General features: G+C 33.6%; 1 pseudogene; it reads left to right on the top strand.

Annotated features, from left to right (window-relative positions):
• Positions 1–16,779: 16,779 nt before the first annotated feature.
• Positions 16,780–17,708, top strand: LOC124959242 (olfactory receptor 4C15-like; annotated as a pseudogene).
• Positions 17,709–26,859: the final 9,151 nt, after the last annotated feature.

Here is a 26,859-nt window from a genome sequence, read left to right as displayed (position 1 = left end):
ATAGCCATTCTAATTGGAGTAAGATAAGATCAGACTTTCTCAACGATACTCCCAAAGCACAAGATATCAAAGCAAGAATCAAAAAATGGGATGGACTCAAACTAAAAAGCTTTTTCTCAGCAAAGGATACAATCAAGAATGTGAAGAGAGAGCCTACAGAGTGGGAGAAAATCTTTTTTCCACACACACTTCAGATAGAAGTGAATTTATAAAGAACTTACAAAACTTTACACCAACAATACAAAGAACCCAATCAATAAATGGACCAAGGAACTGGACAGACACTTTACAGAAGAAGACATACAGGCAATTAATAAATATTTGAAAAAGTGTTCAACATCTCTAGTAATTAGAGAAATGCAAATTTAAAGGGCATCTCCTCTTCAATGAGCTGCAGTTCACAGTCTTCACCAGAGGGTTTTTTTAATTTTTTTCCACTTTTCTCAAATAGATTGCCTTTAGCCAAAATTAAAGGAAAAAAAAATTCTTAAGTAAATAAAATATGTTCTAATTGTACTTTTTAATGGATTAATCTTTTGATTTTTAGGGATGATTTTAAATGCATAATAATCATCAGGACAAAAACCAGCAACCTGAAATATTTTTAAGATTTTTTTTCTTAACTTTTTAGACAAATTGAATCAAGGCCTTGAGGGGTATCTGTTCATTGCTGTGGAGCCTCACTTATAACAAACTATAAAAAATTTTCTTTTTTTGACTGATGTATAAATGTGTGCACACAATGACTATGTTTACATGATTTCAAAATGTGCTTACATTTTATTGAACATGCTCACATTTTAAAATTAAAATAAAAATGAATCCAAATAACTTTAATTCATATGAACTAATATGGTTTAATTTATGTTGGGTAAATAAATAAAAATAAAAAGGTTTTTTTATAATTAGCAATTCACATTTCCCATGTGTTCAAATAAATAATAAAATTGCTAATTTCTATAAAATTTAGGATCTGTATATCTTGTTTCTAAGGATTTTCTTCAACAGGAAAGAGATGATTAATATTAATATCTGCATTTGTTTGATGTCTTGACTTTTGCAGTTAAGAATAAATGAATCTAATTTGAGGTAAATGAAATTAATTATCTTGGCTTTTATAACAGGAGATACCTATTGATATACAAGGATGAAATGCTAAAAGATCGTCAATTGAAACATCATCTACTAAATATAAAAACATCAGATACTCTTTACTGAAATATATTTAAATGTTAGATGGCTTTGTGATTTGGTTAATATAAATAAGGTCTAAAATTCCTTTATTATCTGTGTTCTCACTGAGAAACAAGATGCTAGGACTTATACTATCAGGTGTGATATGTAGGGTCTTAAAAGTTTATTTTTCACCTGGTAAAATAAAAGACTATAACATGTCTGAGTAAATTAAAACAAAATTTGTACAAAATAATTTTAAAAGGTTTACATGTAATTACATTGGCTAATTAACGCAATCATCTAAGGTTATTTAAAGTTTCTTTTTCTTTAAGTTCTACTGTTTCTATCATAAAGGCTATATACAAATATAGATAAGATCTTTTCACAATCCCTATTATTTGGGTCTGCTAACTAAAGAATAGAAGAAAAAGGAACTATTAAAACAATAATTTCTCATCTAATAAAATAACTTATTATGCCTGTTGAATTTCTAAAAAAGTTAATTTCAAAGAAATTATGATTTATACAATTTGGTTAAACAATAACTGTTATTTCAAAATAACACCTTACATTCCAAATTTCAGATTTCTCTTTAGAAACCAAACTTGATGAATATAAATACATCAATGACTATATTTTAATTAACCATGGTAATGAGTACTAACTATTATGTTAATGGTATCCTCCTTTCCCAGATAAAGAAGTCTTTAAAATATAAGATTTGAAGGGACATTTTACTAAGCCAATGCTCTTCACACTAAAGTTTTTTCAATAATGCTCTCTTACAAACTTATATAATAACATTAATTAAAAACTTAATTATGTCATTTAATATTTTAAAATTGAATAAATATAAGTTATACAATCTTTATGTTACTGTCTACATTAAGAAGTAAACTAAACTATATTTCTAGAGGACAATCTGAAGATACTGGCTCATTTAAAGATTAACAATATGGGATATGGAAGCATTTTGACACCATCTCCCAAGGGGATGGAAGTTCTCTTGCTTGTCTGTTTCATGTTTCAGATGTGATATTGGATTATGTTACTTAATTTATATTAATCCAGACCATCATATATGGAGGTTTTGTGAAATAATATTCAGATAAGAGGCTAAAGATGGTTTCAAAATTAAGACACCTTCCCTGAATTTTGTCAAGAAACCCACTTAGGGAAAATTAAGTATAATAAGTTATTTTTTGAGATTCTACCATCCATAAACAACTATTATTAGCATTTACTAAATAACCTTCTAAGCTGCTTTCCATACATAAACTTTAAGATATATATATATTTTATACATATAATAATATTAATTTTAATTCTTAAAGATTACTTGAGATTGTACATAACTAATATTCTTTTACAACATGACTTTTACTGCCAGATTTTTTGTCATATAGTTCATTTATCCAAACCCATACTTTGGGCATTTGGATTATTTTTCCTACTTTAAAAACAAGGTTATTAATGGTATTCATACAACTATATCTTTATACATAAAGATTATCTTTACATAGATACCTTAAAATACTATTGGTAGATCAATGACATAAATTCTAAGATTTTTAAAATGATTTCTTAGATCACTGTCCTGAAATAAGTTACCAATTCTAATAATTTAATTTAAAATAATTAGGCCATTATGTATAGAACAAATAGGTCATGATAGTGATTGTCAATGTCTTTACTGACTTCATTTTACAACTTTGTAACTCAGACCCCTATTAGAGACAAAATCAAATCATATATTTGGTAAAAGAAGGTAGTCCTTCTTTATTATAATGCCCTTTCAACTCAACAACATTAACTTTAACAATAGGTAATTTTATTAATTTTCCTGACCAAATAGAAATATTTATTGTCACTTCTTATGATTTAAATATTTGTACAATGCTAGGACATTGTCTATAATTTAAGGTTAATTATGCTCCAGTTTATAACAATCTTTTTCTGCAATTTTAAAAAATAGAAAGGGGGAAACAGAACCCTATGTAAATCCACTTAGTTTCAAAAACTTTTTAAAAATTATGATATTAGGAGTCTTATACACATGAAGCAATAGAATACACCAGATTTTACAATAAGGAGATCTTAAATCTCCATCCACAATATTTGTATATTAGCTCTATTGAACTCTCAGGTAAGTGAAATGTATGGGAAATCTCTTGGGCCCATTTCCCAGATCCACCTTTAATACACCCAGCAATGTGGACTGGAGAATTAATCCCAGTATTTACTGATGATATTCATATGATGGGAGGTTTTACAGATACATCATGCCCATCTATGTGACTGGATTTAAGTACACTGGCTGCAGTGGAGACTTCTTTATGTGCTGGTCCCATGATAGACTCTCTGGCTGTCTACAGGTAACCTTTGAGGAGAAGACAGCATAAGGAATACCTAGACAAGTTAATTATACTGGCCCTTGAAACTTAAGATTGTGTGTTCAAACAATTATTAGAATGGGACTTTCTTTTAAAAAGACACTCACTTCTATGAAATATCCACCAATATCTTACTGCCTTACTTGTTCTGCAATAGAGTCTGGCACCTTCCATAAATGTTAAGAATATACAAATGTCTTGCCAATACTACATAAAATTTCTAAAGGTGTTGGACATGTTTTTCGATTGATTTTCAACAATTGACAAAAGACAGCTATATCAAAATATCTTCCTCTAGAAGATTCAAAGCTAGCAAGTCCTATTGCGGCAACATTGCCAATAAATATGTTTCACTTTCACTTCTTTCAAAGAATTTACAAGCAACCATGTTTAATCTGAATTTTTAATACAGTGGGAGATCTAAGAAATTAGGCAAATAATGGAGTTATTTAAACTACTTTTCAGAACACAATATAAGATTAGATATAGAATCATTCTGATTTTTGAAACTCCATGAAATTTGAATTGTTCCCTGTTATTTGGATATTACATTGCACTGCTGGTAACCATGTAATAAAGACAAAATTTGAATCCAAAGAACTGATTGATATTACACTAGAAAGATGAATAATAATTCACATATATATTCTAACAGATACTTCTTATTTGATGATAATTTGGGTCCTATATATTTTAATGTATTCTTTTTGGTTTCTATCTGTTCTCACATTCATATATCTAGGGGTATAATTCCTTCTGTTAATATGCTATGGACCCTGAAAGATAAGTAATAATAAAATGATTGAGCTCAAATTAAATGCTTTAATATGTACTATTACAAATATCAATGATGACCTTTTTGCTCTCCAATTTAAACAAAGGCTTAAATACCATAATGACTGTAAGCATATATTTACATATGCAAGGCCTCCTTCTGTCTTCCCCTTTGAAAAGAAGGTGTTCATATTTTACACTACCTTAACTCCCTTCCTCAATTCTTTGATTTATACTTTGAGGAAAAAGGAAGTGAAAAACGTCTTAAGGAAATTGTGGAAGAGATTGGTGGTGATTTCCAATGAAAAAAATAAAATATTAGGCTTTACAATAAAAAGTGTAAAAAGTAAAGAAATAAAAAATTGATAGTAGACCAAAATATTATGGGTTGCTTACTTTCTTTGAAGTCAAATGCCAATTCTATAAAAATTGCAGTTTTCTTGGGGTCAAAGATGATTCTTTCACTTTCCCATCAGTCATCTACTCTGAGTTGGCAATTCAATATCCTGATCTGTGAATTAAAGAGAAATACATTTTATTCGTATGCAAACCTAGTGATCAATAAAAAAGTAGATAGAAAAACTTCCTGTCAAACTGTTGGACATTGACGTCAGTCACCCTTTAAAAAATATGAGTGTTAACAAAATTCCTGAAGTCTTCAGGATACAAATATACTCTATTTAAAGTGAAAACCTTTAAAAATATGTATTATTATTACTTTATGCAGAACTAGTGATCAAACCTTGTGAACCCTAGTCAAGCAGTCTACTGCTGAAAGAGTCTACTGGCACCAGAGGGTAAAAGATTATTTGAAAATATTACATTTCAATTTTCTCAATGATTTTAATTTTTGTGAGTCTTTGCACCCAGTGAAAATAATTCTATGAGAACAATTTTTAATAAAGTGATCATTCAAATATATACACATCTTACATGTCATTCCCACAGTTAAATTTGGCTAATCTCAGGTTGCCATTTAGCTTCTGGGTTAAATATGCTTAGAGAAAAAATATGTCAGTTTCCCCTAGCCCACTGACAGTAATAAAATGCCTATTGGGTGCTGTGAACAAGTCTAAATCTTCTATTTATTTCCTTAATCTTTCATGTTAGGTCCAAAGGAGAAGGATACAATATTGGTTTTCTTTCTCATATCAGATATGGCAAAAAGTCAGTGAGATTAATTGGTTTCTCTTTGAAAAATCCACAGGGATTTATATTAGGGTCGAAACATCATCAGGAAAAAGTGAATACATCGTAGCTGACCAGGAATTGTATGGTGGAATTTTCCTGTTCTGGAATTTTTTTCTGACCACTCTCTGCTAAACTGTATCCACCAAGTTAATTTGCAGGACACAAAGTAAAACAATATCAACTTGCCTTATAAGATATGGTAAAATCAAATGAATGAAAAATTTTGATGCAATAATGAAGAAGGAAATACTTAGAAGATTGTATGTTTCAATCTATACACAAACATGCACACACATTTAACAGTGGAAATTTATCAGCAAGACCATTGTTTGGGGTAATTAACATTTGCTGAAGCAATGCTATTTTCACTTATTGCTATAATCTTTACTTACTGCTGCTTATTGTCATTAGTTAATAATGGAAAGCGGAGATTTTAGCAAAGTATCACAGCAAAAGAAGGGTTATTAGACCCTGTGAGGTAAGGAACATTTGGAGAATGAGACATTTCAGGTGTGTTTATGAGGAACAGAATGTGTTGGGTGTAACTGAAGCACGGATGAGCAGAAGTTCTGGGAGGCAGGTGGAAAGCAAGATGGTAGCATGAGGTTAAAGGCTTGGAAGACCATGGTGACTACCTCAACAGCCAGAGTAATCATTGCATTATATTTATAAAACATAATAAAAACATAATATTTTTAAAGTGACTACTTACTCTTTCTTTTTTTTTTATTTTTGGTAACAGGGATTGAACTCAGTGGCACTCAAACACTGAGCCACATGTTCTGTCTTATTTTGTATTTTATTAAGCGACAGGGTCTCACTGAGTTGCTTAGCACCTTTATTTCTCTGAGACTGGCTTTGAAATTGTGATCTTCCTGCTTCATGCCACACTTACAGGAGTGTGCCACCATCCTGGCTGTACTTTCCTTCCAATGTCATAGGAGGAAAGAAGAAAGAGAATGGAAAAGTGAAAAGAAGAGTGAACAGTGCCCACAAAAACATATCCCAACTTCGTATGTTGGTTTTTATGACCTTGAACTAGTAGGAAAATTTATTTTTCAAGGTTTTTCTATTGTGACTGAAATTTGGCTAACAAGTTATTTATATTGATCTTCAGTTTGTTTCAGAAAGAATTTTCTTTCTCATTTCCATTAATCTTTAATTTTATTTCTGAAATCTCAAATGTCCTTGATCTTTTGATTTTCATATCTCAGGATCACCAATTTGTTCGAATCCAAAGACCTATTTTATTCTTATTTCCTCTCACTCTGAGCCCTGTGTATTAAAGAAGGTATGTATTTTACTAATTTAATTTTTAAATTTATTAAAGTTTTTGAGACTGATCATAACTAGATAGTTATAAGAAAAACTGTGTGATCCACAGTGCTTATATAATTTCAATTACTCAGCAAAGCAACTTCATATTTTAAAACACTTATACAGCTGTAGTATAGGTAAATAAATAAATGGAATTAATATTTTTGAACAGTGAAAGCAGCCTCATAGAAAGCCAATACTAAATATCATCATGAAAGCAAGCATTTCATTTGCTCATAGCACACAGCCAAATCATCTGTATATTTTGCTGATATGGATCAGCAATCCTAAAATGGTAGAATTTTTATTATTTCTTTTTCACACATGAATCTCAAGAGACTTGTTAACTGACCACTATTGAGTGGTGGGTTGGGCTTGAGACTAAACTCTGAGGACTCACACTATGCACTGATCTCGAACAAGGGTCAAACTCTTATTTGCATTTGTAAGAACCAGAATTAGAATGTGAATCTCTTTCATTATACTTAATTGACTTAATTTTACATTTTTAATTTTACAGTCCATCCTCCCTTATGTTAGCCCTGTTTGAAGAACTGGAAAATGGACAATGTCAAAGGACTTCACACTTCAGGAGTGCAGTAATTATAACCAATTTCAATGTAAGACACATTTAGAAGGTGCATAGTTCTATATTTGTGCTACAAAATTCCAGCTGATTTAACATAAAGCTGAAAGGAATCATTGCTCACATTTTCTTTGTATTCTAGTCGTCAGATTTGTGTCTATAACCATTATTTAAGAATCTTTGAGAAAATCATTAGAAGTCAGTAAAATAGGCAGCTGATAAATAATGCAGGACTGTGCATAATTAGCATGAAGTAAATGGTACCAAGAAACTTCAGAGACATCACTTCAACATGAAAATGCTCCACAGAAAACAATAAAAGATGACTTCGCTACCTGATATGTAGTCTTTAAACAACCTGACTAAACAGTCTGCCTGTGACTGGCTTCAACTGTGACTGGCTATAGATGAGGTACTGATTGTAGAGATAATTTTGATGAATTAATATCCCAGTACTTCTCTCACAAAGACAAACAAGTTTTCATGAAGATTGATAAGTCTACTCTCAACTTTATATGGATATTAGCCTATATCTGAACAGTAGCCTTGTTAAGAAAATGTGTGAATACAAATGGAGGTCTAGATCTCTTTTATCAACACGAGGACTAAAGCTTTGCTTTAAAAGCTTTGCTATAAGCTGAATGAAGTAATAGGGTATTCAGAACCCAGAAAAATTGCCCAGGAGGCCACATGTTTTAGATACCTTATAGTCACTGTGACCAAGAACAACTTTGAGGATGAATGTAGGGAACATTCCTCAAGCTTATCTGACAGCAGTCGCTGACACCATGGTCTACATAAGCCAAACAGTCTGGATGGAGAAACTGAGGAAACTGTAATGATTCGCCATGGACTGAAGGCCTTTTGCAGTTGCTGAGGTTGAGCTACAAGTTGAGGGAAGGCCTCACTCATCAAGCATCCCAGCAAGCTGTGATGTGAGCTCGCCCGCGCTGCCTCACCTCATGCTGTGTGCTAGTCCTTTGTCTCAGACTTGTTGCTGGGCAGAATCACTTAGGCATACTTGGTTTATTTACATTAGTTTGACATATAGCTTACCTATAGGTTGGTTCTGTTATGTTTTAACAAGCGTGTTAACCTGAGTGGATAATATGCCTATATATGTCTTCTACAATCCTAAGTAAAATTAGATCTGTGCCTTACGAGCCTGGTCTTCAATGTCTGAACTGGGGTAGACATTGTCGTTGCTCCCTCTCAGCAGACCCCCTCCTCCAAACGTCTACAGATGAAAAGTTTATTCTAGTTCACTCTTTCAAGGTTCTGTCTTTAAATCTGAGATGAGGCAGGATATCATGATGAAAGAACATGGATGAGGAAAGCAGCTCAGGACTTGGCAACCAAGAAGCAAAGAGAGAGAGAACGCTACACAACAGGGACACAGTAGAAACCCCAAAGTAATAATTTCAGTGACCTACTTCCTCTAATCACACCCTACCTGCCTATAGTTACTACCAGGTTAATCAATCAATGAACTAATTCACTGATCGGCTTCCATCTCTCATGATATGATCAATTTATCTCTGAAAATTCCTGCATTGTCTCCCACATGAATTTTTGGGAACAACTCATATCTAAAACATAACACCATATCTCTGGAAACTTAGTAGAAGTTCTGTGATTTAACAATGATGAAGATGGAATTCTGATCAGTGGGAACATGTAGATTGTTGAATAAATTCTGGAAGGAAACATTGCTAGCTCCTTTTCCTGTACCTCACTTCTCCTTGGCTATGTCTCCTTCCATCTCTCTTTTTCTAATTCTTGATTTAAATTTATGGGAAAAAGCCACCCAACTGTTTTCAAATTGTGCAAAATAATATGATTTGTTATATTAACTGTACTACTTCATAGTCACAATATTATTTACATGTTATGTCACAATTTCTCCTACAGAAACAAGTAGCAAATAATAAAGGATTAAACAAAGCAAGACAGGGAATATCAAGAAGATGCTAAGAATGTTATTTAGTGAGAACCAGGGTTGCAGAAAGTACAGATAGAGTCTAATTGTTGAATAATATTTTTAAAATATCATCCTAACGTGGAATGTGATTTATGTCAGGTGATTCTTCTGTGTCAGGAAACATAGGTTTAATTTCAATTAGCATAAAATAACATTCAAGTTTATAAACTATGAAAGTTATGGTTCATGGATCTCAATTTTCTCATGAATTAATTGAATTCTGCATTTTTGTGAAGTGTGAGTAGCCATAATAATAGATAGGATTCAGTTTTTAAATACTGAAAAATATCAAAATATTGCTGAGGATTCTTTCTAGGGCCTTGAGGAGGTTATGTCCAAGTTTTCCCACAAAATTATTTTAAATACTATATTCCTTTCCATCTTTCCATTAATTATGTTTGCCATATCTTCTCCCCAAAAAAAAAATAAAAAGGAAAAAGTTCCTTCAGTCTCTTCTCTAAATTTTCTTTCTGTTTTTAAAATCATTGGGTTACAAGAGCAGTTTCTGAGAGGAAAAGTAATGTTTTAAATAATGTATACCTCTTCACACGTATTAGAGGAAATATTCCGTTTTAATAAGTACCCCTTGCTATTTCCATCTTAGAACAGTACATGGTTTACATATGGGCTGATGGATGGATAATTAATCACAGGACTCTGTTTCCATATTTTTAAGAAGTACAAGCATTTGGCCTGAATTCTTCAAGAGGCAGTATATTATGTGTCCAAATACCCAGTGCTCTATTCCTGAATATGATAGGAAATCAGAATCTCCAGATAGAAATCCAAGAGCAGGAAGAGAAGAAAACAGAAAAAAAAAATACCAAAACAAACAAGCGAAACCCTCTAATTACTTGGGACAAAAGTTTTGCATATACTTGAACAAGTGAAAAACCACACAGAATTGTGTCTTGGCATCATGCTTATAGAAAATTTCCAAGCCCTAGGGAGAACCAAGCAGTAATTCGACCTGTGCCTGACCTATGTTGCAAGCCTCTTAAAGTCCAGATGAAAATCCAGGAGGAAACTTTTGCTTCTCTCTTCTTCTTCGTTTCTGAGACCTTGGTGAATGTAGTTCTTGAGTAGCAGAGAGGACATTTGCTACCGTGACTGTCAGAGAGGCTCTTCCTCGTGTCTCTTAGATGCAGAGCAAAAATTGGGTATAGACATCATAGTTCGTGCCCACAAGTGAACCATTTATCATGGAGAACAGGAGATGGACATAGCAAAATATTCAAGCAACTGACACATGGTAAGATTTAGAGTTTAAATTTTTGGATTTTCATCGATGATTATAAATTGTGATGCAGTGTTTAAAACAGGATTGTGTGGGTGTGCCAAGTTCAGTGCACAGGATGCCTCTGTTAGCAACTCTGCACTTGGTATAACAGCATGACATTTACAAACTCTGAGTTCTCATATTTAATGAGAATTAAAACATTAGCAAGGTTGAGCAATGTGGAATTGAATAAAATGATACATGTTAAGAACACAGTATAGAGTTGATTCAGAGTAAGTGTCCAATGAGCAGCAGGTCTTAGAATGCATTGTTTTTGGCTTGGTGCAGTAATGACATTAAATCTAATGAAATAAGACCCATGTTCAACTTTTTATCATCAAGGTAAACTTAAACACTTCAAAACACATCAAATTCATGTCTTTTTTCTGTGTGTATAAAAGGAAGAATTTACAATTCATTCAGTACTCCAAAAGATGAATATGGAATTTTATTCCAAATACGTAGATCTTTACTCATACTTCTTAATTTTTTCATTGTGCATTTGAATAGACACATGATGATTGTATATATATTTGGGAACAGTTTGATCAGATCAAAGTAATTCCTATTGTCTGTCACCTCAAACATTTATCTTTTCTTTGACTTGGAGAATTAAAAATCACCTCTATCAACTTTTTAAAAACATTCAATGAATTGGTTTCAACCCTGGTGACTCCACTGTGCTGTAGGGTTATTTTCCCTGTCCAGTAGCACCACACTCCCAATTAACCATGCCCTTACTATCTTCCCACTCAACTTCTCCCAGGCATTAAGAACCACAATTTTACACTGTTTTACTGAGACCTATTTATTTAGCATCTACATAAAGTGAGAGAAAATGGCATCTTTCTGTATGACTTATTTCAAGTGCATATTATTATGCTCACTCTATGACAGTATGTTTTTCTAATAGCATTCTCGGTCATCATTTGCATGCTAATGTTCCCACCACTCTGGTATTTTAGATTAAAGTGATCTTTTCAGATGTTTTAGAAAGAATAACGACATATTAACTTGGTAAACATCTAAGTCTTGCAAGACCATACTCAAATTCATTGATATGGAATGTAACACCCTCTACATTCACAACAATACACTCATAAAAACCAAATAGAAAAACATTAAGCCTAGAAATGAGTGACTAAGCTACAGAATGGAGTTTTTAGGGTTTATCTCTCTCTGTTTAATTGTTCCTATGAACATTTGATGTGACAGCATTAGATTCTTGCCTCAGAATTATTCAGAAAAATCTAAGTGGTTAAGCTCTGAACTGCTTTAGTGTTTACTGCTGTGGCTTTGTACCTTAAGATGAACTAAACCTTTGAGACAAGAGAAAAGAAGTCTCAGGCATTCATTTGGAAGTGCACCAGTGGAAACGCAGAAATTTTTTTCTCAAATTGCAGAAGCATATTATGTGTGCGTCTACACGTCTATATATTTATGAACACATAAATGTATATGTAGATATTCTTGTGAAATATATTTTATACATATATGAGTAGAAATTTAGCAAAAGCATCAGATCAACATCAAGATTTTTAAAAGTATCTGAAATCTGAGGGAATTTATTGCTGAAAAATTAGCCTGAGTCAATATTATAGTTGATTTAAATAACTACAGAGAAGGTAACACAAATAGGACTTTATTGTTTTAATTTGCAATAATAATATTTAGAAACAATGTATGCAAATGTGACTGATGTGACTGATATGCACAGATATGTACACATAATGCATCTGAAAGTTATTGCTTGAGATATGATCATAAAACTCTGTGATGAGAGTCTTACTTCTAATTCCTCTTTTTGATTTTAAAGTTATGTACATGTTTGAAAGTTAATGAAGAAACAGTATTTCTAAAATTGTGCAAAAATTAATAGGAAGAAAACAGTGGGCATTGTGCATAGTTGTGCAAAGGGAAGGAAACTTCTCAACGTCACCATCCCAGGAGATGGTCCGGTGCCCACAATTCGTGCTGTGATGGGGCCTGAACAACTTTAGATGCAGGTGCAGCACTTCAAGGATATGGTTACTGAGGAAAGAAGGACCACAAAATATTCTAGAACAAATACAGATGCGTTAATCTCCTACCTGTAGGACAATGTGAATTTAAAACTGATATCGGTAAATGTGTAAAGGGTGGGGAGGGTTGAGCCTATTGTAGGGCCTTTAGTGTAATGTTTACAATAAGTTACAATTTAATTTAAGATTCCCTGTTATGGTAGTGTGTTGCTTCCACCTTTGCAAATGAAAGTTCTGCATACCTTGCATCTTATCTGAATTGTTCAGTTGATAGATTTAAGCTGTTTGTGAATTATGTTCAATTAGAAATATTCTCACAACAGTAACCATATTTTTACAAATTAAAGTCCTCAAAATTTTGAAATTTTCTCTTCTGGATGGTAAAACTATATTTAAAATATCAATATAAATGGGAGCGGTTACTATTAACCATTTTCTGATTCACCCTTAACATATTGCAAAATGTTTCACTATTTCCTTATATCATTGATTATTTTTTCATTCATTACATCATATGATATGAATGCAATCGTATGATTTACATACTTATCTTTCTCACTAAATAGCTTAGGTATGTTTCTGTTTTATATGACACTGCAGCATTTTCCATTATAATATGTCCCCATGTCATTTCACTTTTATAATAAATTTTTAGATTTGAGGGTATTAGTAGAAAGAATACAAATACCTTTTTGATTCTGGAAATATCTACCAACATGTTTTTAAGAGGAGTGAATGAAGTTGTTTTATTACAATTTTACTAGGACTAGAACTTTAAAAACAGCATGACTTCAAAAGACGTTCTTGTGATGCAAACTTTAATTTCACTTTGTGTGTGTGCTTTCTGCCTAAAAACATTGGCATCAGGATTCCTTATATTCCTTTTGACCTCTATTGTGCACAAAGGGTTGCTTTCTATTTGACCCTATGGTCAGGCAACCTGAGGCACAGGACCTTGTTAATGACATATCACTATCACACAAGAAGGCTAGAATTGTAGACTTCTCATAGAAGAAAAAAGCCACTGTTTTTCTTATTTAACTTTTAATGTGGAGTAATTTTAGATTAACCAAAAAGTTGAAAAACTACAGGAAATGCCTGTATAATAGTCAATTCTCCTTAATATTAACTTACATTATTATAGGTATACTTGTTGCTCTATGAAATGAACATAGATGTATTAGTCTAAGTAAATGCCAGATTTTATTCATATTTCACTAATTTTACCACGCCCTTTTAATGTCAATTCATGACAATGACTTTCATTTAAGATAATCCATTTAAATGTTTTAAAATCCTAAACATTGTTATCATAATCCAAGGGGCACAAATAGTTTCCATTGTCAATTTTAATACTAATATAGGGAATTACTTTCATCTGGAAAAGAAGGGATATATTTGTTTACATTCAACATTTTAATTAGGCAATGATATTGCTTTTAGATCACTCAGAAAAAGAAAGCAGAGAGATGAGATTTATGTAAATATTAGATTTTTTAGGGCCCTGTCTTCAACTTCCTACTCTATTTGATTTTCTTTGCACAATGATGCATCTGAAGGAGACATGGATCCAGGTGGGTCTGAGTCCACAATAACATATGCAGGGACTACTTGGGACCTTCAAAATTGCAGTGCATTTACAAATATTATTTCTTCACTGCTAATGAACATCCATGTTTTTATGTTTATGACCTATCTGAATTTTATAAGAAACATATTGATAGACATTCTTACTAAACAATAAATGGAAGTATAACCTGAGGCTTATAGAAATTGAAGGATTTTAAGTAACCTGATGCATGTCATAGAACAAATAGAGGGATAAGGATTTGAACTCAGGTCCACACAAGTCTGCTGTTGATGCACTCACTCACTCAAGTCCTTTCTTTGTCTTTCCTGCTTTGTCCTAGGCTAAGATGTACACTGCTGGATGATGTATTGCTATTCTTTATTCTGTAATCAGTGGTTTCCTACTGATCCAATGAGATTTCAGTGTTCTTTTTCTTTTGGTGTTTTCTTATTAATGGTTATGGAGTTCAAAGTACAGATGTTGGTCAAGAATAACCTTTGAACAAAATGGAAATGATTATTCAGTTTATTTTTTTATTCTCATATGAAACCCATTATTCAGTGATTTTTCTCTCTATACACACACACGCACACACACACACACACACACACACACACCACACACACACATTGGTGGAATGATTCCAAATTAATTTTCTATGTTCTTATGTGAATACATCATAATGAATCCCACCATCATGTACATCTATAAGAATTGGGTACTAATTAGTATAAGACATATTCCATGCTTTTATAGTTCTATCAAAATGAATTCTACTTTCATGTACCAGTAAAAAGAACTAATACAATTACATATATATATATATATATATATATATATATATATATATATATATACAGATATAGGTACATATATATGTGGAAAAGTTTATGTGGACATACACATATGCTATTCACCAATAGAGTTTTGTTATACCCACAGGTGAGGACACATCATTCTCTGAAGCAGTGTCTCTGTGGATTGTGATGTCAAGAGTTCAATTAATTATCTGGATGATTCCTGGAGTAGCTTTCTGCAAGCAAGGAGTTTGACCTCTTTAAGTGAGCACATAATAAGTGCAATTGGTAAAGGCCTGTCATCATAAGCAGTATTTCCATACTTTCAAATTTGACCCTCATAATAACCCTGGGAGATGAGCAGGTAAGTTATAAATGAACAACTCTGCCCAACAAGAAAGTCTCATTAATTTGACGCATTTATCTTGAGTTATACCTGATCAGAGTGGGTCCTGTTGTAGTAAGCACTGGCAGATTATTACCTATGTCTCTAGACTGTGGCTGGCAGCTAACATTCTCTTCTTTGCCTCTGTGGTTGTTGCTGGTTTGCATGCATAGGGGATTGGCCATACATTCTCACTTCTCATCATTTGTTGGATTAGCTTCATCAAGGTGCCTCATTCAAGCATGAACAAAGAATCAGAAGTTTCAAGATTTATGAGTTTTGAGAGTAATTCTGGAAAGATCAGCCTGTAGTAAAGTCCTTGCTGAAAAGAAAAATACCCATTCTTTTCCTGTTGATCCAGGTGAAAGGACTTGGGGGTGGGAAGAGAGGTGTTGTGTGATATCCCATGTCAGGCATCCATTGTTTTCTTAAACATAAGGTTGTTAAGCTTGGGTTTCCCATTAGTAATATTGGGATGATAACATCTAACAAAGACTGGCTCCTATCCAGTGAGCCCTAAGCCGTGGCTGGCTTTGAATGCATCACTTAAGGATCAGGAGGACACTCAGGAGTAGGCATCATTATTTCCATGAACTTCTATTCTTATTTTAAATGATGAATTATTAAAGAACTCAATAAAACCTAAACCTTCTCTGTGGTTATTATAGAGGTGGACATTTACCCATGAAGTCTCTTTTAAAAAAAAGAATGAATTAATTCATTGTAAGGCCAATCCACTTCAGATTCTTGAAGAAAATTTGGGAGAGTAGTCATTATTTTTGTAACCCTCTAAAAGTGCATGTTTTTCTTCTTTTTATAGATGAGACTGTTTCCGGATAGTGGGTGACCTGGCATTAACCACTATTGTATGACCAGAACAAACATAGTTGATGAACCACAGTCCTCCTTCTCTCCTATCTTGGGTTAGGTTTCAGAATGGTTGTCAAGAACTCACCCTGATGGTTATTATTAAATGATCAAGATGACGTTATTAAAAAACTACTCTTCTTTAACACATGTGGATGCTTACCTTTCCCCTTATTAAAACTCTGGCATTTTGAAGTATTCCCTAGTTCATTTCAATCTTTATTTTTTCAGATCTCTTTCTACCACCTTAAACATATCTAATTTTGTGTTTTTAAAGATAACAACTCAATAAGTAGTACTCATAATAACAATACAATGCTCTTGAGAGCCATCAGCTTGTTGGTGATTGCAAAATTTTGAACTGACTTGAAGCAAACTTTTTTTTATCATACTTTCAGATTTACATGATCCCTACTGTACTTTCATTCTTTCCTTGTAAATTATGCAAAACCAAAGCTTCATAACTGAATTCATCTTCATCGGGATCCTGCTCTACAGAAGATAGTATTTGTCGTGTTTTTGTTGGTCTACATTGCGACTATAGTGGGCAACATGCTGATTGTAGTGACCATCCTCTGTAGCCCTGCCCTCCTGAGCTCCCCCATGTTCTTCTTCTTGGCAGTCCTGTCCTTTGTGGATGCCTGCTTCTCCTCAGCCATTACACCAAAACTGATTGCAGACTCCCTCTGGGAGAGGAGAACCATCTCTTTTAAAGGATGCATGATTCAACTTTTTGCTGGACACTTCCTTGGTGGGACAGAGATGATTATCCTCACAGCCATGGCCTTAGACCACTATGTGGCCATTTGCAAGCCCTTGCACTACTCTTCCATCATGAACTGGAGGCTCTGTGGCATTCTGGTGGGGGTGTCCTGGACATGGGGCTTCTTGCATTCCATCATACAAGTTTTCTTTACCTTCCAGCTGCCCTTTTGTGGGTCTAATGTCATTGATCATTTCATGTGTGAGATGCATCCATTAATGAAGCTGGCCTGCACTGACACTCACGTCTTTGGCCTTTTGGTGATCACCAACAGTGGCTTAATCTGCATCATCAACTTCTCCCTGTTGCTTGTGTCCTATGGTGTCATCTTGTTCACCCTGAGAACACACAGTGCAGAAGGGCGGAGGAAGACTCTGTCCACCTGTGGATCTCACATTACTGTGGTGGTTTTGCTCTTTGTCCCATGCATATTTATATATGCACGACCTTCTTCATCTTCTTTTCCCTTTGACAAAGAAGTAGAAATATTTTACACCGTGCTAACTCCCCTACTCAATCCTTTGATTTACACTTTGAGGAACAAGGAAGTGAAAAATGCCATGAGGAAAGTGTGGAAGAGACTGGTGGAGGTATTTCACGGAAAATAAAATATTATAGAATCAAACATAATGTAAGGAGTAAAAGGTATTTATTTAGACAAACACTATCAGATATCCTTCTATGGAAACAGATCACACAATTCTGAGGAGATGACATTATTATGCTGGGCAGTTAAAATTTATGTTTTCAATTGGAAATAAACCCTTCCCTCTGAGTTGACAACTCAATAGTGTTATATGTAAATTCAAGATAGTTCAATTTTGTACTTTGTGAAATTTATTTTTAAAAATGAAAGGAATTTAACCCCTCAGAATGATAAACATTTACATAAAGTTTGAAAAAACCTTATGGGAAATACTTTAGAAATCAGGAGAAAAATACATAAGATTTAATGTGACAGGATACAATTTTCTGATACTAGTATCAGTGAATCTGATTTAGAACATCAAGACTTAATAAAATCAGAGAGAAGAGCTCTCAAGTTGCCTGCGTCTTTTCACTTCATCTCTGAAATGGGTTTATTAATGTCTGTTAGAATTTCAGTTATTTCTTGAATTTTGAGAAAATCTGATTAGTCCAATTCTGCCTATGTTGGTGGTCCCCTTGGGTCAGGTGACCATCTTATATCACTCTGCTCCAGGAGAGCAGCTGGAGCACTTCCACAAGGGAGTCAACAATGAGAGTTCAAATAATTAATTTGAGTATTTACCAATAAAGAGATCATTCAAATTATAAACATATTGGTGGTCATTTCTATGTTTTGTTTGTCTCAGGTTGTCAAGTGCCATTGGAATAAATTTATTTACAGTAAAATATTAGTTTCCTTTGACAAATCAATACTGATTATATCCAGTTGAGTGTTGTGGGCAAATCATCTTTTATTTTCCCTCTCTGTAATCTGACAGGCCAACACAACTCTAGAAAAAGTACATGATTTTAATTTTCTTTATTATAATAGGTATGCAAATGATACATATAACTTCATTGATCACCCCTGAAAGAGTCTGTGATAGACTAAATTGTGAGTCTAAATCATCACCTGGACTACATGTGTGTTCAACAGACCAAGGAAGTGACAAGGTTCAGACATGTGTTTCCCTTTCTTCACATCACCTATCCTCAAAACAGGGGTAGCTTATTCATGTTCTCTGCCATCCAAGTCCTGTCAATTAAGATAATTTATTCCTAAGAACTAGCTCAAGAAGTGTGGACCTGCCAGATTGACTCCAATACTTTATGTACCTGTGAAGCCAAGATTTGAAATGAAGCTACCAAGTAAAACACTTTTCTGGCCAGACTGCACTGACCAACACCAATTCATGTCTGATGCATCATACACTCAAATTCCAACATGTTTTTACTATTTTAATGCCAACATTTCACTGTGGACTCTGTAGTTATATACAAGGAGAAAATCCACTAACATTAAGTAGAAGAATAAATAACTATGAAAGGTATGTGCCCAATATTTGCATTCCCACTGGTTTGATGAACAGAATAAATCAAAATTCTCCCCAAAATGACTGTCGCTTTAACTTTTCATTTTCTTTTCTTTGTAGATTACCTTTGGCATGATTAAGGGCATTCCAATATTTTCAGCTTTTAGGCAAACTAATAGTTGCACTAATACTAAGTTCATCTGTTTCTGTTACAGTTTCTGTAGTTATTCAAAGAGTTTTCAGAAACACATGATGATGTTCTCTGCCATCCAAGTCCTGTCAATTAAGATAATTTATTCCTAAGAACTAGCTCAAGAAGTGTGGACCTGCCAGATTGACTCCAATCTTTAAAATGTGAATTTAGAAAAATGTCTGTGGATATCTGAAAGATAACCATACAGAACTATATTATAATTTTAAAAATCATTCAGAAAGACATTTCATGAAATATTAAGCCAAATACATTCTTGGCTTCGTTCCCCATGTTGCAATTATACTCCTCCCTAAACTACTCTGTCTCTACCTTGGACCATTGCTCACTCTTGTACTGTGGATATTACCCCATCTGATTCATAAATTAACTTTGTTCCGTGGCTCTTAGTAAAAATGTCATTGTTTTCCTTTGGCTCTGACTCCTCCCCTTATCCTCTAATCATTGAAATATTTTCCTCATTCAAATATGCATATAAAATGCTGATTTCTTTGAGTCATCATCCTAAAGCTTGCATTCATTTTTATTAGTCAAGAAATTTCATGAACATATGAGTAGTTTCCTATACTAATTGTCCATGGTTTCTTGGACTTCGATTGGCTCTAAATGGATGGTTGTAGTGTGAGGCTTAGTGTGGCCTGTGGGGGTAGTTTATTAGAGTGTCATTTCATGGAGTTTGAAATACCAGGTTCTCATCCTGGATCCTGATTGCTTCCTACACAATTTTATCACCCAGGTTAGTCTGAGTTGGACAGAGTACTTATAATGTATTATAAGATCTTATAAATAGAAACTGCCCTCTTTTACTTTTCAAGTGATAGAAGAGAAGTAAAAAGCTGGGAGTGGTTGGAAAAAGTGAGGAGAATTGGCATTACCTGAATTCCCGCCTTCTCTAGAGACATAAAATGGGCATCTCAAACAAAGCCTGTGAGAATCTACTGGAAGAATTGTAGGGCTGGCCATTTTATCACACTGGGGTTTGTGACATCTCAGCCTGAATATTTGGTCTGTAGGTTCCAATGATTTTTACAATGAAAACCAAGGGTATCTCATTCAAAGTGAGAGAGTTTTGTCTGCCATTAAATTGTGTTCAACATTCTGTATAGAATTTATGAGTAACAAATACTGTGTAAAACTTGTTTTATATGTTGAATAATATAAAATGATCCTCTTAAAGCTGAGGAAAAATGTTTAGTGTTTTTATACCCACAGATAACACTGATAGTAAATCTTCTAAGCCTTCAATTAGAAACAAATTGGCAAGTCCAAAGCCACTGATGTATTTTACTTGGTAAGTCCTCATGATAGTCTTTATTATATGGGGACCACCATGAGTCAATCTGTGAATTTTGACCTGAGTTACTAAATGCAGGGAACAGATAGACTCACTTCAGTGAGTGTCTGGAATCTGAAAAAGGGTAAGCTGTTCATGTGGATGATATCTAAGTCCAAGTGTATGTAACTTAGATTAAAAAAAAGACTGAATTCAATTAAAAATTCAGAGTGACTTTTCTTTGTGATGACTTCATCTAGAAAAGATGCTATCATGATTGAATGCCTCCAAATGTTATATTTGCTTGATGAAAAGTTATCTAACTAGTTATCTATAACCTTGCTTTTATGGCTTACCCAGATAACATGTTTCCAGGTTTTGTTATTGATTTGTGTGTGTGTGTGTGTGTGTGTGTGTGTGTGTGTGTGTGTGTGTGTGACTATAACATTGGAATCTGGAATTTCACATTTATCTTTTTGCCCAAAAAAACATTTTTTTCTTATTTCCATTATAACTTGGTTTTATTTTCCTACTCCCAAATGTTCTCACTCCTCTGAATTTCATATCTCTAGATACAAGCCTTTTCCACAACCAAAGACCTATTTTATTGTATTTTCATTTATACCAATATTCAAGATTCCATGCACTTCTAATTCATTTTGTTTTTTTATATTGACTAAATTTTTTTGTTGTTCTCTCTCCTTCATACTTTCTCATCTTTGTGAAAAATCTAGGACAATCTATGGTACAGATATAACTTATGTCACTCAGCAAAGGAAGTTCTTATTCTAAGGCAGTTGTATGGGCATCTGCATTATTGGTAAGTGAATAATTTAAATCAATATTTTGAACATGAAATTTACCTCTTTGAAAGCCACTGCTAACAATCATAATAAATGTAAATGCCCCAATTACACACTGTGCACGGTCACATTTTCTGTATATTTTGCACGTATTGAATTTTGTAACTTTCCTAGTGTCCCTTAAAGGTAGTTTTTAGAATCATTTGTGTTCTACGGTGAAGATCAAGGAAGAGGTTGAATGACAGAAACTGGTGGGCAGTAGGTGTGATTTGACAGGAGGTAGTGGGGCTTCAAACTATATGCTGATCACTGAGATAACACACTGTAGTCTGGTTCCATCTGTGTGTTTACAGTCTAGTTGAGAACTTCATTATTTGAATTGAAGTTTGCATGGTTTTAAAATGTCTGAACACTCCTGCTTTTGATTTCACTGTGTGACTGCAGAACTCTGGACACAGTCAACAAATTTCACATTATTGAATGCAGTGATTACGTTCACAGACTGTGGATGTGATGGTCCTTTAGTGTCTAAACCTTCCTCACAAATCACTTAAACTTGGCACTTTTGTGGTTTGTGAATAGATATAAAATTAGATAGGATGTAATATTTAAATACTACAAAAATAGAAAATTATTGGTAGGGATCCTCCTGAGGGAGCTTAAGGAGTTATGTCCATGTTTCCCCCAAACATCATTTTAGATAATGTTCCTTTACATTAATTAGATCTGCTCAACCATCTTCCAAATAAATGAAAAGAGAAAGTTCCTTCAATCTCCTCTTTAAATTTGTTTTTGTCTTTAATATTATTGTTTTATAATATCAGTTTTGAGAGAAACAACATTTCAAGGAATGTATACCTCTTCACGTATATTACATGAAATACATGAAATAATTTACTTTAACAAGTACTCCTTGCAGCAGTACATGTTTCCATATGGAATGGTGAATGGATGGCTTATCAAACAGAACTCTATATTTTCATTCAGAAGATGCACAATCATTTGGCCTGAATCCTGCAAGAGCCATTATATTATGTTCCCAAACACCAAGTGCTCTATTCCTGAGTATGATGGGAAATAAAAGCATCTGCAGATAGAAACCCAAGAGCAGGAAGACAAGAAAACGGAAGAATACACATCTAGTTGCTTGGGACAAAAGTTTTGTAAACACTTGAGCAAGTGAAAAACCACACAGAATCGTGTCTTGGCACATCATGCTGATGAATAATTTTTCCCTGGGGTGAACCAATTAGGAATTCTACAGGTTTATGGCCTGTGATGGAAGCCTCTTTAAAGTCCAGTTGGAAATTCAGGAGGAACTTTTGCTTCTCTTCGTTTCTTGGTTCCTGACACTGCTCTCAAGGAACAGTGGGGCCATTTGACTGCCAGAGATGCTCTTCCTCTCTATCTTAGGTGTGGAGCAAAGAATGAATATAGACCTCACAGTTTTGGGCCCACAGGTGAACTTTTCTTCATAGAGAACAGGAGAGGCCATCACTAGAATTTTCAAGGAATTGACACATGGTGAGGTTTATAGTTTGATGTTTTGGATTTTCATGGATGATTTAAAATTGTGATGCAGTGCTTAAAATTATGCATAGAGTGGGGGTGCTGAGCTCTGTGCACAGAATGAGTCTGTCAGCAACTGTGTACTTGTTAAAACTGCTACTACTTTTATGACCTCAGAATTCTCATGTTGAATGAGGTTTATAAGATTAGCAAGGTCAAGGGATTTGTGGAATAATACATGTGGAACAGACAGTGCATAGTTCACATAGAATAAGTGTCCAGTGAACATCAGTTCTTAGAGTGCATCATATTTGGTGGGAATACTTGGTTCACTGATAACATTCAGTGTAATGAAATATGACTCATTTTCAGCTTTTTATCTTCAAGCCAAATCCAAACACTTAGAAACACATATCAAATGTGATTTTTTTTTTTTTTTTTGTGACTGTAGTGGGGGAGAATTTTCATTTCATTCAATGCTATGACCAATGAATATGGAATATCTCTCCAAATACATATATTTTTTCATAATTGTAATTATTTTTTATTGTCTTTTTTGATGGACACATGATGATTGTACATGATGACTTTTATAGGAAAATTGTTGATCAGACAAAGGGAATAGGCATTACCCATGACGTCATACATTTATCATTTTTTCAACTTGGTAAAATAAAAAATCATGTCTGCCAGCATTTAAAAAATATACAATTCATTGGTTTCAATCCTGGTTATGCTGAAGTAGAAGCTATGCTGCCTATCCTAGGGCACCACTGCACCAGTTAACCATCCTCCAACCTCCTGCCCCACTTTCCCCAGGTTCTGGGAACCATTATTCTACTTCTGTGAGAGCTGCTCATTTAGCTTCCACATATAAGTGACAACAGGTCATTTGTCTGATAATATATACACAATTGTAATGTTTTAGATTAAAAGTGGTCTTTTCAGAGCTGGGACTATAGCTCAGTTGGTAGAGTGCTTTTTTGGCATGCACAAGACTCTGAGTTCAATCCCCCAAAACAACAACAACAACAACAAAAAGTGATCTTTTCAAATGATGTACAAGCAAAACTGATGTTTTAACCTGATAAACATAACTCTTTCAGAACTCTCACAATTTGTTGATATTGAATATAATATCCACTATTTCCACAAACCACACTGTTAAAAAATACAGAGAAAAAAAAATAAGCCTAAGAAAAAGTGACTAAGACACAGAATGGAGCCTTTAGATTTTAAATGTATCTGTTGAATTTTTCCTACATTCATTTGATGTCATAAGTTGCTTTAGTTTTTTGCCTCAGAATTGTTAAGAAAAATCTAAGTGACTAAGCTCTGAACTGCTGTAGTGCTTGCTGTTGTGGTTTGTCTGTCTTAAAATGAGCTAAACCATTGAGATATCTGGAAGCACACCAGTGGAAACAAAGAAATTTTTCTCTCAAATTCCATAAGCATATCACACACACACACACACACACACAGACACACACACACACACATTTGAAATTTATATGTTATACATATATGTGTTTTGAAGTTTAGGAAAAATATCAGAAGAATATTGAGGGGCAAACAAAGGATCTGACATCTGAAAACTTTTTTCTTTTGTTGCTGAATAATACCCTGGCTTAAAAATATTGTTAAAAAATCTAAAAGTAAATAGCAGAAAGATAAGTATAATAGAGGAAAAGGAATGTGGAAGGGAGGAAAGAAAGCAAAGGGGAAGTACTAGGGACTGAATTACAGCAAATTATATTTCATGCTTTTATATTTATCTCAAAATGAATCTAAAAGTTAATCAAAAAGAACAAGAAAAATGTGGCTTATTTAAACCAATAGCAGGGAGGGTATTTTCAAATAGGACTTTACTGTTTTAATTTGCAATAGCAATATTTAGAAGAATGTATGCAAATGTGACTGATATGCACATGCATGAATATGTAAATGCATCTGAAATTTATTGCTTGGTATATAATTACTAGACCTTATTAATAATAAGGTATTACTATTATAATAATGACAACCTTATTACTAATCTCTCTTTTAGATCTGAATGTTATGTATACATATTTGAAAGTTAAAGAAGAAATATTACTTCTTTAGAATAGTGCTAAAAATATTTGTGCTGATAAAACTAATAGGATGAAAACAGTGGTTAGTGTACATAGTTTTGCAAAGGGAAGGAAACTTCTCAAGATTCCCACCCTAGCAGGTCCTGTAGCCACAGATCATGCTGGGAGGGTCCATGAGCAATCTCAGATGTGGCTCCAGCATATTGGAGAATATCCTTACTGAGACAGGAAAGACCCCAGAATGTTGCAGGACAAATATAGACACATTAAACTTATGCCTGTAGGAGAATGTAAATTCAAAACTGATATCAGTAAATATATAAATGGTGGAGGGGTCTGGCATATGTAGTACCATTAGGGGAGAACTTACAACAGGTTATAATTTTAATTTAAGATTCCCCCTTTGGTAGGGTATTACTGCCACCTTTGAGAATGAATTGTCCTCAAACCTCACATCCTCTTTCTGTACTGTTCTGATGATAGTGAGTCCTTCGTTGTGTTTGTTAATTATATTTAATTATAAATAATTGTCATCATAATAACCAGGTATTTATTGTAAATTAAGACTGACCGTAGTAGTTTATCTTCTGATTGTAAGACTCTATTAAAACATCAATTCATATGAGGGGGATTTATCATATTTTTATTTCTTCCTTAAAATGTTGCAAAATGTTTTACCTTATATTTCATTAATTATGGTTTTATTCATAACATCATGTTACATTAATGTGATGATCTGATTTACACAGACATCTTTCTAATTGAATCTTTCTCATTGAATTCTGTTTTATGTGATACGGTAGCATTTTCCATTATAAAATGTACCTATGTCATTTTGCTTTCATTATATATTTTCAGGTTTGGAAAATTAGTCAAGAAATACAAACACATTTATGATTCTGAAAGTATTTGCCAATTTGTTTTCAAAAGGCTTATGTTTAAAAGGCATTTTTATTAAAGTTGATAATCTTGTGGTTCATTTAGTCCTTTACTTCACTGTGTGAATGTTTGTGCTGCTTAAAAATGGTGATCTTAGTATTTCTTATATTCCTTTTGACTTCCACTGTGAACCCCACATTCATGATTCCTCTGTAGTCAGCTCCATGGTCAGATAACTTGAGGCACAGGGCTTTGATAAATGGTACATTTCTGGTAGACAGTGAGGCTTGAATTATCAATTGATCACTGCTTTTCTTTCTAGTAACTCTTCATTTGAAATAATTTTATATTAACCAAAAAAACACAAGTGGAGTGATGTCTGTAATTATTCGATTACTTTGGGACCCTGTCTTCAACTTGCCACTCCATTTGGCTTTCTTTCACAAGGAAGCATCTGAAGGAGGCATGGATACGAGTGGGTTCAAGTCCACAGTAACGTATTCAGGGCCTGCGACACACCTTCAAAACTGCAGTGCATTAATTCAAAAATAATATTTCTTCACTGCTAATGAACACTGGTGTTTTTATTTTTATGACTTTATTGATTTGCACAAGAAACCTATTTATTGATATTAAACACGTAAGGAGAAAAAGTAAAACCAGAGCCTTAAAGAATTTTAAGAATTTTAAGTAACCTGATTCATGCCATAGAACAAATAGAACAATCTGTATTTGAACCCGTATGCACAATGTTCTCACTCATTTCCTTTTCTTTCTTTCCTGTATTGGTCCTCAGCTAACATGTACCCTGCTGGGTGATGCATTGCTACTCCTTATTCCATAATAAGTTGTTTCTAATTGATCCAATGAAAATTCAGAGTTTTTTTCTTTATATGTTCTGTTTTAAACAGCTGTGAAGATGAAAGTAGAGACTTTGGTCAGGAACCACCTGAGAACACAATATAAATGATGGTTTTAAATAAAGCAAACAAATATTAATTTATACAATACA

The sequence above is a fragment of the Sciurus carolinensis genome, chromosome 11, assembly GCF_902686445.1.
Source record: "Sciurus carolinensis chromosome 11, mSciCar1.2, whole genome shotgun sequence".
In the NCBI taxonomy this organism is placed as follows: domain Eukaryota; kingdom Metazoa; phylum Chordata; class Mammalia; order Rodentia; family Sciuridae; genus Sciurus; species Sciurus carolinensis.
This window is presented reverse-complemented; position numbering and strand designations above follow the sequence as displayed.